Source organism: Bos javanicus, chromosome 1 (assembly GCF_032452875.1).
Source record: "Bos javanicus breed banteng chromosome 1, ARS-OSU_banteng_1.0, whole genome shotgun sequence".
Lineage (NCBI taxonomy): Eukaryota > Metazoa > Chordata > Mammalia > Artiodactyla > Bovidae > Bos > Bos javanicus.
The window spans coordinates 51,149,821-51,163,067 of record NC_083868.1 but is presented as its reverse complement, the minus strand read 5'-3'; positions in this window follow the sequence as shown (position 1 = coordinate 51,163,067).

Below are 13,247 nucleotides of genomic sequence, written 5' to 3'. Positions count from 1 at the left end.
TAATGTAAATAAGGTAAAATAAAAAGATAAAAATGTAAACAACAATTAACATTTATTAAGTGCTTACTATGTCTCTTTTTAACATTTTACAAATTTTAACAACTGCTTTACTTGAATTATTTCATTTCAGTCCAGTTCAGTTCAGTCACTCAGTCATGTCCAACTCTTTGTGACCCCATGAACCACAGTACACCAAGCCTCCCTATCCATCACCAACTCCTGGAGTCCACCCAAACCCATGTCCATTGTGTCGGTAAAGCCATCCAACCATCTCATCCTCTGTTGGCCCCTTCTCCTCCTGCCTTCAATCTTTCCCAGAATCAGGGTCTTTTCAAATGAGTCAGCTCTTCACATCAAGTGGCCAAAGTATTGGAGTTTCAGCTTCAACATCAGTCCCTGCAATGAACACCCAGGACTGATTTCCTTTAGGATGGAGTGGTTGGATCTCCTTGCAGTCCAAGGGACTCTCAAGAGTCTTCTCCAACATCACAGTTCAAAAGGATCGATTCTTCGGCGCTCAGCTTTCTTTACAGTCCAACTCTCACATCCATACATGACTACTGGAAAAACCATAGCCTTGACTAGACGGACCTTTGTTGGCAAAGTAATGTCTATGCTTTTTAATATGCTGTCTCAGTTGGTCATAACTTTCCTTCTAAGGAGTGTCTTTTAATTTCATTGTCTCAATCACCATTATTTCATTTAGACCTTGTAATAGTCTATATGGTAAAGGTACTATTATTTTCTTTGTGGTGAAGAGAAAATTGAGAAAGAAATAATAGAGCATTCTGTTTAGACTTTCTTTAAAATTTTTTCTTTAAAAATTTTAGACCTATTCTTCATGACTCAGAGGTCCAAGACAATTATTTTGCTTCTAGTATTTCTTCTACTTAATACTTTCAACTAATATACAGACATATTTGTTAATATATTTTGATTCATTTTCATTTAACTATGAAAACATTTTAAGGTACTTATCAATTACATTCTCTTAGAGATGTTAATTATCAATCTCACTTTTAAAGAAGGGAATTTTTACAGTTGTTTACTTTTTTTTTCTGTTGTTCCTCGCTCTATTTTAAGAAAAACAGGATTTGAACACCAGTAGACTGATTTTAGGTTTAATTCTAATACTGCATGGATTTGAATTATATTTAAATAGCAAAAGCCTTCCACAAAACCTAAAATGTTAACAAAAGATAGCTTAAAATCTGTCTAAATGTAAGAGTTAGAGGAGTTACCAATATATTATTTAGAGATAAAATAAATTAATAGGGATATAAATATATTTAAGTGTACAAAATTAAACAAACATTAAGAAAAGTAATGCAATGACTAAAACCAAAATGTGGAGGAAAGAGTAAGAAAAGAGAAGAAAAGGAATCATGCTAATTTTCATTTTGTCTGTATAGGAGAATTAATAAATAGATCCTCAAAAAGGAGAAGCTTAAAGTGTTTTTAAAAAGATAACCACTATAACAGAAAACGTTACTCTTCTTTAATAAAAATATCCATGAATGTTTAACATGCATGCAAACGTGTTCTTGCACATGTACATGAAGAAAAACAAATAGACCACAGGTGAGTTTTATAGACTTAAAAAGGAAAGGCACAAAATATTATCATAGAACTAAGAGCAAACATTTCTATCATACCAGTAACAGAAGATGAGCTAAAATGCTATATTAAAATAAATAACCTTAGATTTTACCTCAAAGCAAAATCCAGCTTTAAATACTACATAAGAAACTTCCAAATAACCTGACTCAAAATAAATAGAGTCACAATTTTATTAGACAAAAAGAGAAAGCAGAAGTTATGGTCTGCATTTCTGACAAGGTTGAAGTTAATCAAAAAAATAATAATAATAAATTTAAAAAACAATAATGGTTCTGTAAGGAATGTTAAAGGATGCAGCTCACAGTAAAGTCATGCACCAAACATACAAACTGTTTAAGTAAATAAAAATATAAAAGGAATCTGAATGAAGATATCAAATGCATTAGTTATAATTAAAATACCATATTTTAACATTCCTGGATAAATTGAGCTGCATATATTATATTCATCAGTAATTGTTTGGTTGCAAGTGACAGAAATTCTACTTAAATTACTATAGGCTGGAAACAACATTTGTTAGAAGACATATAATCATGGCTAGGCTTGAGTGAAGATAAGAGCAAAACAGATATGCTGCCAGCACTAGCTTGGTCTCATGTCTATTTAAATTTCTGTGTCTACAGATCTGATCCTCCATGGAGGATACTCCAAGGATGAAATGTCACTGATGGCAACCTGAAAGCCTCCCAGGTCCTCTACCAGAGGGTAACAGAATTGCTGTCTTTTAAAATTCCTAAAACATCCTCAAGAACAGTTCTCAATGGCCCAGGTTTACTCGGGTGCCCATCCCTGGGCCAATCTATCCATGGCCCACCTAGGCAGTAGGCTCCTAATGAGCGGAGAAATAATCCCAATGAGCAGAGAAGTAAGAAGTTTCAGAAGATGGCTGTTTCCATTTGCCCAGCCAGTTCTGGTGATAAGACCAGGAAGATGACCTCCTAAAGGTGAGCACTATTTGGGACAAACAGCAGGTGTCTTGTGACTCTTTAAAATGTTTATCTCTGGCAGTACTTATCAGAGCAAAAGGTTGAAAATAATTTGTTTAATAAAAAAATATATAGTACATCTATTCTACATCAGTGACTCAAATAATGCTTATGGAGAGTTTATCATAACAGAAGAAGCACTATTATATAAAGTTAGTGAAAAAAAATTGTTATTATATCTAAAAATTAGTGAATTTAAAAAATGGGAAAAAGACAAAAAAAACATTAAAAATCAGGACTATATGTGACTTTTTTTCCTTTTTGATAATGTTTTCCATACTAAATATGTAATACTTTTATGACAGAGTAAATAATAAGCTTTTTTCTATTAAAAAAAAGAATCCTTACCTTGGCCAGTTCTTCCTTCCCTCACATATTTGGGAGGAGTCTTGGTGGGATCATAATGAAAATTAGACAAAGATTTTCTCAGATGAATAATCTAAGAGTCATGATATCATCGCAACTATGGAAGATATGGAGATTAAAGGACATCCTCATTCCCAATTCATATTTCTTTGATGTCTTTTATTATGTATTATGATTATAACTGCAGACTGCTTTGTTGAAGAATCTAAAAGTTCAGAGGAATAGAGAAGGGCACAAACCCTGTAAGATGTGAGATGGGTGGAGATTCCTTAAATCCCAAAAAGGAAGGGTCCTGGTTAATCTGAATAGTTTAAATAATGATATAAGACAGAAATCATGATAAATTTAGAAAATGGCAATTTAAGTGCAGCATAAACAGTGCGCAAGTGCTGTGAATTTAAACACTTTTCCTGGTGTGAAATTTTCTTGTTAAGTGATCCCCTACTGTGACTTGGTTCTTTTACCTTTCTTGCTGCTTGTTTAATGAGGAGTCTTGGAAAAGTGTGTGACAACATCTAAATGCAAAAGCATTTGTCTGGGTACTTAGTGCACTTGTTGTAGATTTATTGCTAATTCTTGTAACTTTCTGGCATCATCAGGCATATAACTCTGCAGCTGGAAATCTGCAGTTTACTTCTACACTTTTTTTAAACCTTCTGAGGCAGTCTTGAGTTGACAACAGAAAGGGCAACAGAGTTAGTTACACAAGAGATCTCAGTTCCCAGGACGATGATAACCTGGAGGAAGGAAACTCACAAGACTGCTGGCTTTTTGAGTAAAGATGTGAAGCAGGCATTTCTTAAACTATTCTGACTTATTCTAGTTAGAATCCCAACAACTTTCCCTGGTGTCTCAGATGGTAAAAAAATCACCTGCAATGCAGGAAACCTGGGTTCAATCCCTGGGTTGGGAAGATCCCCTGGAGAAGGACATGGCAACCCACTCCAGTATTCTTGCCTGGAGAATTTCATGGACAGAGGAGGCTGGCAGGCTACTATCCATCGGGTACCAAAGAGTCAGACACAACTGAGTGACTAGCTTTTACTACTTTCACTTTCAGAATCCCAACCTAAGTCAAATAAAAGTAATAAATAATAGAACAGTCTGACCCAGAAAGAAAGCTGAAAAATATTTAAGTAATCCTTTCCTGTATTTTTCTATTAGTAAAATATATAATATTAACATAACAAACATAGTATCTGTACACATACTCACGTATTTGCCCACACATAATCATGTCCATATGCACATTGTGTGTATATTCCTTAATAATGGGAAAAAATGGCTTTTTAAGAGTAAGAATATATCATTTTATATACAAAGAAAAGTGGTTTCTATTTTCTTCATCTCAACATGTAGGTGAACACTAATATGGAAATAAGCCTTCCACCCCTAATTCTCTGTGTTTATGTAACAATAAGAATTAGTCTTCTGTGTGTCTCTTTGATGAACATCTTGGGCTCTGTTCAGTAAGCAAGGATCAATACCTATTTCTGGAGGTATTTGCTTAAAGATTTGAGTAAAAGCAATTTAAGAAGCCATGGAGAGAATCTTTTTGTCCACATTATGCGTCTACTGCCCATATCCTCATTGTAAAAATCTGTCTTCATCTTTCTCAAAAATTAACCTGCACGTTAACTCTCTTGTGAATCCAAGCCCTGGCATTTCCATTTTTGTCATCTCACTAAGATTTATGCAAGCACTGTACTTAAACTAAATGTTCCACAGACTTAACGGACTAGCCACATTTAATTACAGAATGGAGGAAATTAGAGTCCAAAGAATTGCACTTTGCCTCAAGGTCATCTAAGTCCCTCTTGGTGTTTTATGTTGTGGTCCTCAGTACTGTATGGGGCACATACACACACATACGTACCGCACAATTATTCAAAAAACAAAATGCCTCTGTTTTCTTCCAGAACAGCCTGAAAAAGAGGAACCACTGTCCTTTTTAGATTGCTGCCACCATGCAATAGACAAAATTATAGGAAATTCAAATATATGTTTATAAATAATAGGCTAGTGTAAGTCAGTCTGAAGGAAATATTCTTAGGGCCTCAAGATCTGCAGGTCAGAATGAGTCCATGTTAGGAACTTTGGGGACACCAAATGTGTAGATGGGATACAAAGCTAAGAGTTTCTTTCTTATTTTCAAGCTTTTAATAGATTTTTGTTATTACCCTATTGGGATTCTCAGATGGCACTAATGGTAAAGTACCTGCCTGCTAATGCAGGAGATTTAAGAGACATGAGTTTGATCCCTGGGTAGGGAAGATCTCCTGGAGGAGGGCATGGCTACCCACTCCAGTAATTTTGTCTGGAAAACCCCATGGACAGTGGAGCCTGGCAGGCAATGGTCCACGTGATCACACAATCAGACACTACCGAAGTGACTTAGCATGCATTACTACTATTACCATTATTATCACTGTGTTTAATATTTCATTTAATATTTACAATAGCTATAAAAATAGACATTACTATCCTAATTCTTCATATACAGCAAAAGATATAAAGAAACAGATCCAAAGTCACAGAGTCACCTATCATCACAGCCAGTAAGTTCTATGACAGAACTTTAAAATTTTTGTGGTTCTAAATGTAGAAAAAAATGCAAACACATTAGTATCCTCGTGTATTTTCATGTGATCTCTTGCCTTCCATTGGAATATTCCCTTTATACCTGTTAGGAATATATTCAAATTATCAGTCATTTATTTATTAATTATAATCAATGATGCTGAAAGAAAATACACATCATTTTTCATCTCAAAATATTTAAAAATTAAGATGTGGAAATAAAATAATTACTTTAAGAATTAAATAATTTTATAGAAACTATTCAAAACATTTTAAAATGCCAAAAGACATAAGGTTTATCATTAATTACTGAATTAATTATACAAACAACCAATCTGACAGGAATTCAGAAGCAAAACCAAAAGACAGAATTAACATTTAATTTTCCCCTATTTTTATACAAAATTAAGTCATTCATTCAGCAAATATTTTTGAGCACCACTACGTGCCAGGCACATACTAGGTAATTTAGAGACAACTATTAATACAAGATTGGCTGCCTGCAAGGAATTTGCCATCTTAATTTCTCTCTGTGATTTTTACAACATAACATGAGAACTACTATAATTGCAGTAAGTAACCAATCTAGTCACAGAGTATTAACAAAAAAATAGGTATCAATTTTGCACATGAATCCAGATTCATGTGGATGAATTTTTTACCAGTTAAAAGGCCTTTCCATGTATAAGATAGCTAGCCTTTCACTGAATATTCTTACACTGTCATTTTTCGATGTCTTTGTTCATACTACTCATTAAGCATACAGTACTTTTTCTTCCATTTATAATGGTCTAAATCCTACCTGTCTTAAGAAAAATTGTCAAACATTTCATATAAATGTAAATTGTTATAATCTTTCTAGACATCTGTTGGCCAACATATATATTTCAGATCCTAAAGAATATTTCAAAATTTTGACCTACTTTCAGGAATGGTAAACATATAAAGAAAAATGTGTATAAAATTGTAAGTCACAATATTATTTACAACAGTGAAAAACTGACAATAATTTAAATACATGAAAATAGATCATCTTAGTTTCAAATACTATTCTATACACACCTATTTAGACTTAAGTCAATTTTTATTTTAAGACAGAAAGAGAAATTATTTAAGCAGTGATGTTCATACAGCTCAATGCATAGCCAACACAGAAGTATAGGTCCTAGAGAAGTATTTGAAGGAAAAATCTGCCCCCCATCCCTGTACTTGACCACTTGGTGGGGTCATCTTTTATGGTGAATGTGGTTTATGAAAATTCTGAACTTAGCTTAACTAAATCATTTATTATTCATTCAAAGAAATATTGATCAAAAGTAAATTTAACCCTTGGTAATTTTTTGCTTACTTTCTAAGTTGTTGATTTTATGATTTAAACCCTCCAATCCCAAAGAAAGGTAATGCCAAAGATGCTCAAACTACCACACAATTGCACTCATCTCACACGCAAGTAAAGTAATGCTCAAAATACTCCAAGCCAGGCTGCAACACTACATGAACCATGAACTTTTAGATATTCAAGCTGGGTTTAGAAAAGGCAGAGGAATCAGAGATTAAATTGCCAACATCCACTGGATCATGGAAAAAGCAAGAGAGTTCCAGAAAAACATCTATTTCTGCTTTATTGACTATGCCAAAGCCTTTGACTGTGTGGATCACAATAAACTGTGGAAAATTCTGAAAGAGATGGGAATACCAGACTGCCTGACCTGCCTCTTGAGAAATCTGTATGCAGGTCAGGAAGCAACAGTTAGAACTGCACATGGAACAACAGACTGGTTCCAAATAGGAAAAGGAGTACGTCAAGGCTGTATGTTGTCACCCTACTTATTTAACTTATATGCAGAGTACATCATGAGAAACACTGGGCTTGATGAAACACAAGCTGGAATCAAGATTGCAGAGAGAAATATCAATAACCTCAGATAATGCAGATGACACCACCCCTATGGCAGAATGCGAAGAACTAAAGAGCCTCTTGATGAAAGTGAAAAAGTTGGCTTAAAACACAACATTCAGAAAACTAAGGTCATGGCATCTGGTCCCATCACTTCATGGCAAACAGATGGGGAAACAGTGGAAACAGTGATAGACTTTATTTTGGGGGGTTCCAAAATCACTGCAGATGGTGACTGCAGCCATGAAATTAAAAGACACTTGTTCCTTGGAAGAAAAGTTAAGACCAACCTAGATAGCATATTAAAAAGCAGAAACATTGCTTAGCCTACAAAGATCCATCTAGTCAAAGCTATGGTCTTTCCAGTAGTCATGTTTGGATTTGAGAATTGGACTCAAATGAAGAGAGATGAAGAAAGCTGAGCACCAGAGAATTGATGCTTTTGAACTGTGGTGTTGGAGAAGACTCTTGAGAGTCTCTTGGACAGCAAGGAGTTCCAACTAGTCCATTCTAAAGGAAATCAGTCCTCAATATTCATTGGAAGGACTGATGCTGAAGCTGAAACTCCGTTACTTTGGCCACCTGATGCGAAGAACTGACTCATTTGCAAAGACCCTGATGCTGGAAAGATTGAAGGCGGGAAGAGAAGGAGATGACAGAGGATGAGATGGTTGGATGGCATCACCGACTCAATGAACATGAGTTTGAGTAAACTCCAGGAGCTGATGATGGACAGGGAGGCCTGGTGTGCTGCAGTCCATGGGGTCTCAAAGAGTCAGACATGACTGAGTGAATGAACTGATTGTGATGCAACTCCATGGCCCATAAATACGGCAGAATAGAATATAGCCATTAAAAGTATCATTGTAGAAAAATGAATAAAAATACCTTGGTTTGTATGTTATTGTGTAAGAAAAATATTTTCTATACATGACATTAAAACAAAAGGATATATTAATTTGACTACATAAATATAGCAATAAAATTGTAACTTCAAATAACAATAATATTTAAATGCATGCAACTATCTGTAGAAAAAGTTAAATATGTAAATGAAATTGTTATTGCTCTTAAAATGTAAATTGTTTGAAAATAAGAAAAATCATACATCCTTCTTAAAAACATGGGAAGAGCAGAAACAGGTCATTCACAAAATTACACTCATATACAACAATAATCAGGAAACATGGGAAAAAACATTAATATTAATAAGACAAATATTTTAAAAATAAAAAAGTTTTTTTAAAAAGTGATATTACAATACTTGTGAGAATGTGGCACAAGGATCATTATCAAACCTGCTTATAGAAATGTAAATTTTTAGATCAATTTCTCAAATATTCAGTTTAGTTCAGTCACTCAGGCGTGTCCGACTCTTTGTTACCCCATGGACTGCAGCACGCCAGGTCTCCCTGTCCATTACCAACTCCTAGAGTTTACTCAAACTCATGTCCATTGAGTTGGTGATGCCATCCAACCATCTCATCCTCTGTCGGGCCCTTCTCCTCCTGCCTGCAATCTTTCCCAGCATCAGGATCTTTTCCAATGAGTCAGTTCTTCACATCAGGTGGCCAAAGTATTGGAGTTTCAGCTTCAGCATCAGTCCTTCTAATGAATATTCAGGACTGATTTCCTTTAGGATGGACAGGTTGGATCTCCTTGCAGTCCAAGGGACTCTCAAGAGTCTTCTCCAATACCACAGTTCAAAAGCATCAATTCTTCGGCACTCAGCTTTCTTTATAGTCCAACTCTCACATCTATACATGACTACTGAAAAAAACCAAGTATCTCAAGTATTAGGAAAGCATTTAAAGCTTTTTAAATTTTAAATACACAAAAATATTGGGCTAATAATTGTATTATTATGAGGATTTGACCTAAGGAAGTAACACAGATATGCACAAAGAATTGACTATTTACATTTATGCCATTGTTTTAATACCTGAAATTTGAGGAGGAAGAGGAAACTAATGTCCAAGACTAGCAACTTGCTTGAGTAACAGATTTATCCTAGAAATGAAGGACAATACAAACTTTAAATTGGAAAAGAATAGTTAATGTTTTATTATGGCTAATATTCTATTCTCTCTCTGTATATATATTTTTATATGTAGATAGATAGAACTGTCTCTTTATCCATTCATCTGCCCATGGATATTTACATTGTTTCCATGTCTTGACTATTGAGAATAGTGCTGCTGTGAATATGAATGTATTATATTTTAATTATGCTTTTCTCTAAATATAAGCCCAGGAGTGGGATTGCAGCATCATATGGTAGCTTTGGTTTTATTTAAGAAACCTCCATACCGCTCTCCATAGTGGCTGTCCCAATTTGCATTCCCACAAACAGTGTGAGAGGGTTCTGTTTTCTTTACAGCTTCCAGCATTTATTATTTGCAGATTTTTTGATGATGGTCCCTCTGACCAGTGTGAGGTGATACTTCATTGTAGTTTTGCTTTGCACTTTTCTAATAATTAGTGATGTTGAGCATCTTTTCATGGGCTGTTTTCTGTATGTCTTTTTTGGAGAAATGTTTATTTAGATCTTCTGCTTATTTTGTTATAGGGTTGTTTGGTTTTTGTTTTTGTTGGTTTTTCTGTTGGGGGAGTATTGAGCTGTGTGAGCTGCTTGCTTGTTTTCGAGATTAATCTGTTGATCACATTATTTGCAAATATTTTGTCCCATTCTGTAGGTTTTATTTTTGTTTGTTTTTTTTGTTGTTGTTGTTTTGTTTTGTTTTTTGGTTTCCTTTACTGTGAAGAAGCTTTTAAGTTTAATTAGATCCCATTTTTTTGTTTCTTTTTATTTACATTAGCCTAGGAGACAGATCCAAAAAGATATTACTATGATTTATATCAAAGAGTGTTCTGCCTATGTTTCCCCCATGAGTTTTATAGTATCTGATCTTGCATTTAGGTGTTTAATCCACTTTTAGCTTATTTTTGTATATGGTATTAGAGAATATTCTAATTTATTTTTTTTTTTTTTTACATCAGTTCTGTTCAGTTTAGTCACTCAGTCATGTCTGACTCTTTGCATGGAGCTGTCCAATATTCCTAGCACCATTTATTGAAGTGATTGCCTTCTCCATTGTTTATTTTTCTTCTTTTCTTGTAGATTAATTGACCATAGGATTGTGGATTTACTTATGGGCTTTCTGTCATGTTCCACTCATCTATATTTCTGTTTTTGTGCCAGTGCCATACTGTTTCGACTACTGTAGCTTTGTAATATAATCTGAAGTCAAGGAGCCTGACTCCACCAGACCCATTTTTTCTTTCTCAAGATTGCTTTGGGTAATCATGGTCTTTTGTGTTTCTATACAAATTAAAATACAAAATTGTTCTAGTTCTTTGAAAAATGCCATTTGTACTTTGATAGGGATTTCATTAAATCTGTGACTTCCCTGGTGGCTCAGATGGTAAAGCATCTGCCTACAATGTGGGAGACACTGGTTCAGTCCCTGGGTCTGGAAGATCCCCTGGAGAAGGAAATGACAACCCTCTCCAGTACTCTTGCCTGGAAAATCCCATGGACAGATGAGCATGGTAGGCTACAGTCCATAGGGTTGCAAAGAGTGGACACAACTGAGCAACTTCACTTCCTTTTCTTTCTTTCATTAAATCTGTAGGTTACCTTGGTAACATAATCATTTTGACCATATCGATTCTTCCAATCCAAGATCACAGTAGAGCTTTCCATCTGTTTGTGTCACCTACAGGTTATTTTGTCAGCATGGTATAGTTTTGGGAGTACCAGTCTTTTGCCTCATTATAAAGGTATATTCCTAGGTATTTTATTTTTAATGTGATGATAAATGGAGCTGCTTCCTTAATTTCTCTTTCTGATCTCTTATTGTTAGTGTGTGAAAATGCAGCATATTTAATTTTTTTATCTTATTTATTTATTGACTGTGCTGGGTTTTTGTGGCTGCTCGCAGGCTTTCTCTAGTTGTGGTGTGTGGGGGCCAAACACTAGCTGTGGTGTGCAGGCTTCTCATTGCAGTGGCCTCTCATGCTGGGGAGCACAGTTCTAGGCATGTTGTGACACTCAAGCTTTGTTGCCCCAAGGAATGTGGGATCTTCCCAGACCAGAAATCAAACCCCTGTACCCCATATTGGCAGACAAACTCTTAACCACTGAACCACCAAGGAAGTTCCTGCAGCAGATTTAAATAGACTCATTGACATAGAAGGGAAGATCTCCTGGAGGAGGGCAAGGCAACCTACTCCAGTATTCCTGCCTGGAGAATCCCATGGACAGAAGAGCCTGGCAGGCTATGGTCTGTAGGGTCATAAAGAGTAGGACACAACTGAAGTGACTTAACATGCATGCACATAGACATAGAAAACATACTTAGAGTTATCAAAGGGGAAATGAATGGAGGAGGGATGAATTAGAGGTTTGGGACTAATATAAACGCACTAATATATATGGACGTCACCAGATGGTCAACACCGAAATCAGATTGATTATATTCTTTACAGCCAAAGATGGAGAAGCTCTATAGAGTCAGCAAAAGCAAGACTGGGAGCTGACTGTGGCTCAGATCATGAACTCCTTATTGTCAAATTCAGACTTAAATTGAAGAAAGTAGGGAAAAACCACTAGATAATTCAGATATGACCTAAATCAAATCCCTTATGATTATCCAGTGGAAGTGAAAAATAGATTTAAGGAACTAGATCTGATAGAGAGTGCCTGATGAACTTTGGACAGAGGTTCGGGACATTGTACAGGAGACAGGGATCAAGACCATCCCCATGGAAAAGAAATGCAAAAAAGCAAAATGGCTGTCTGAGGAGGCCTTACAAATAGCTGTGGAAAAAAGGGAAGTGAAAAGCAAAAGAGAAAAGGGAAGATATTCCCATTTGAATGCAGAGTTCCAAAGAACAGCAAGGAGAGATAAGAAAGCCTTCCTCAGCGATCAATGGAAAGAAATAGAGGAAAACAAAAGAATGGGAAAGACTAGAGAGCTCTTTAAGAAAATTAGAGATACCAAGGGAGCATTTCATGCAAAGACGAGCTCGATAAAACAAAAATGGTATGGACCTAAAAGAAGCAGAAGATATTAAGAAGAGGTGGCAAGAATACACAGGAGAACTGTACAAAACAGATCTTCACGACCCAGATACTCACAATGGTGTGATCACTCAACTAGAGCCAGATCTTGGAATGTAAAGTCAAGTGGGCCTTAGAAAGCATCACTACAAACAAAGCTAGTGGAGGTGATGGAATTCCAGTTGAGCTATTTCAAATCCTGAAAGATGATACTGTGAAAGTGCTGCACTCAGTATGCCAAGAAATTTGGAAAACTCAGCAGTGGCCACAGGACTGGAAAAGATCAGTTTTAATTCCAATCCCAAAGAAAGGCAATGCCAAAGAATGCTCAAACTATCGCACAATTGCACTCATCTCACAAGCTAGGAAAGTAATGCTCAAAATTCTCCAAGCCAGGCTTCAGCAATGCATGAACCATGAAATTCCAGATGTTCAAGCTGGTTTTAGAAAGGGCAGAGAACCGGAGATCAAATTGCCAACATCTGCTGGATCATGGAAAAAGCAAGAGAGTTCCAGAAAAACATCTATTTCTGCTTTATTGACTATGCCAAAGCCTTTGACTGTGTGGTTCACAATCAACTGTGGAAAATTCTGAAAGAGATGGGAATACCAGACCACCTGACCTCCCTCTTGAGAAACTTGTATGCAAGTCAGGAAGCAACAGTTAGAACTGCACATGGAACAACAGACTGGTTCCAAATAGGAAAAGGAGTACATCAAGGTTGTATATTGT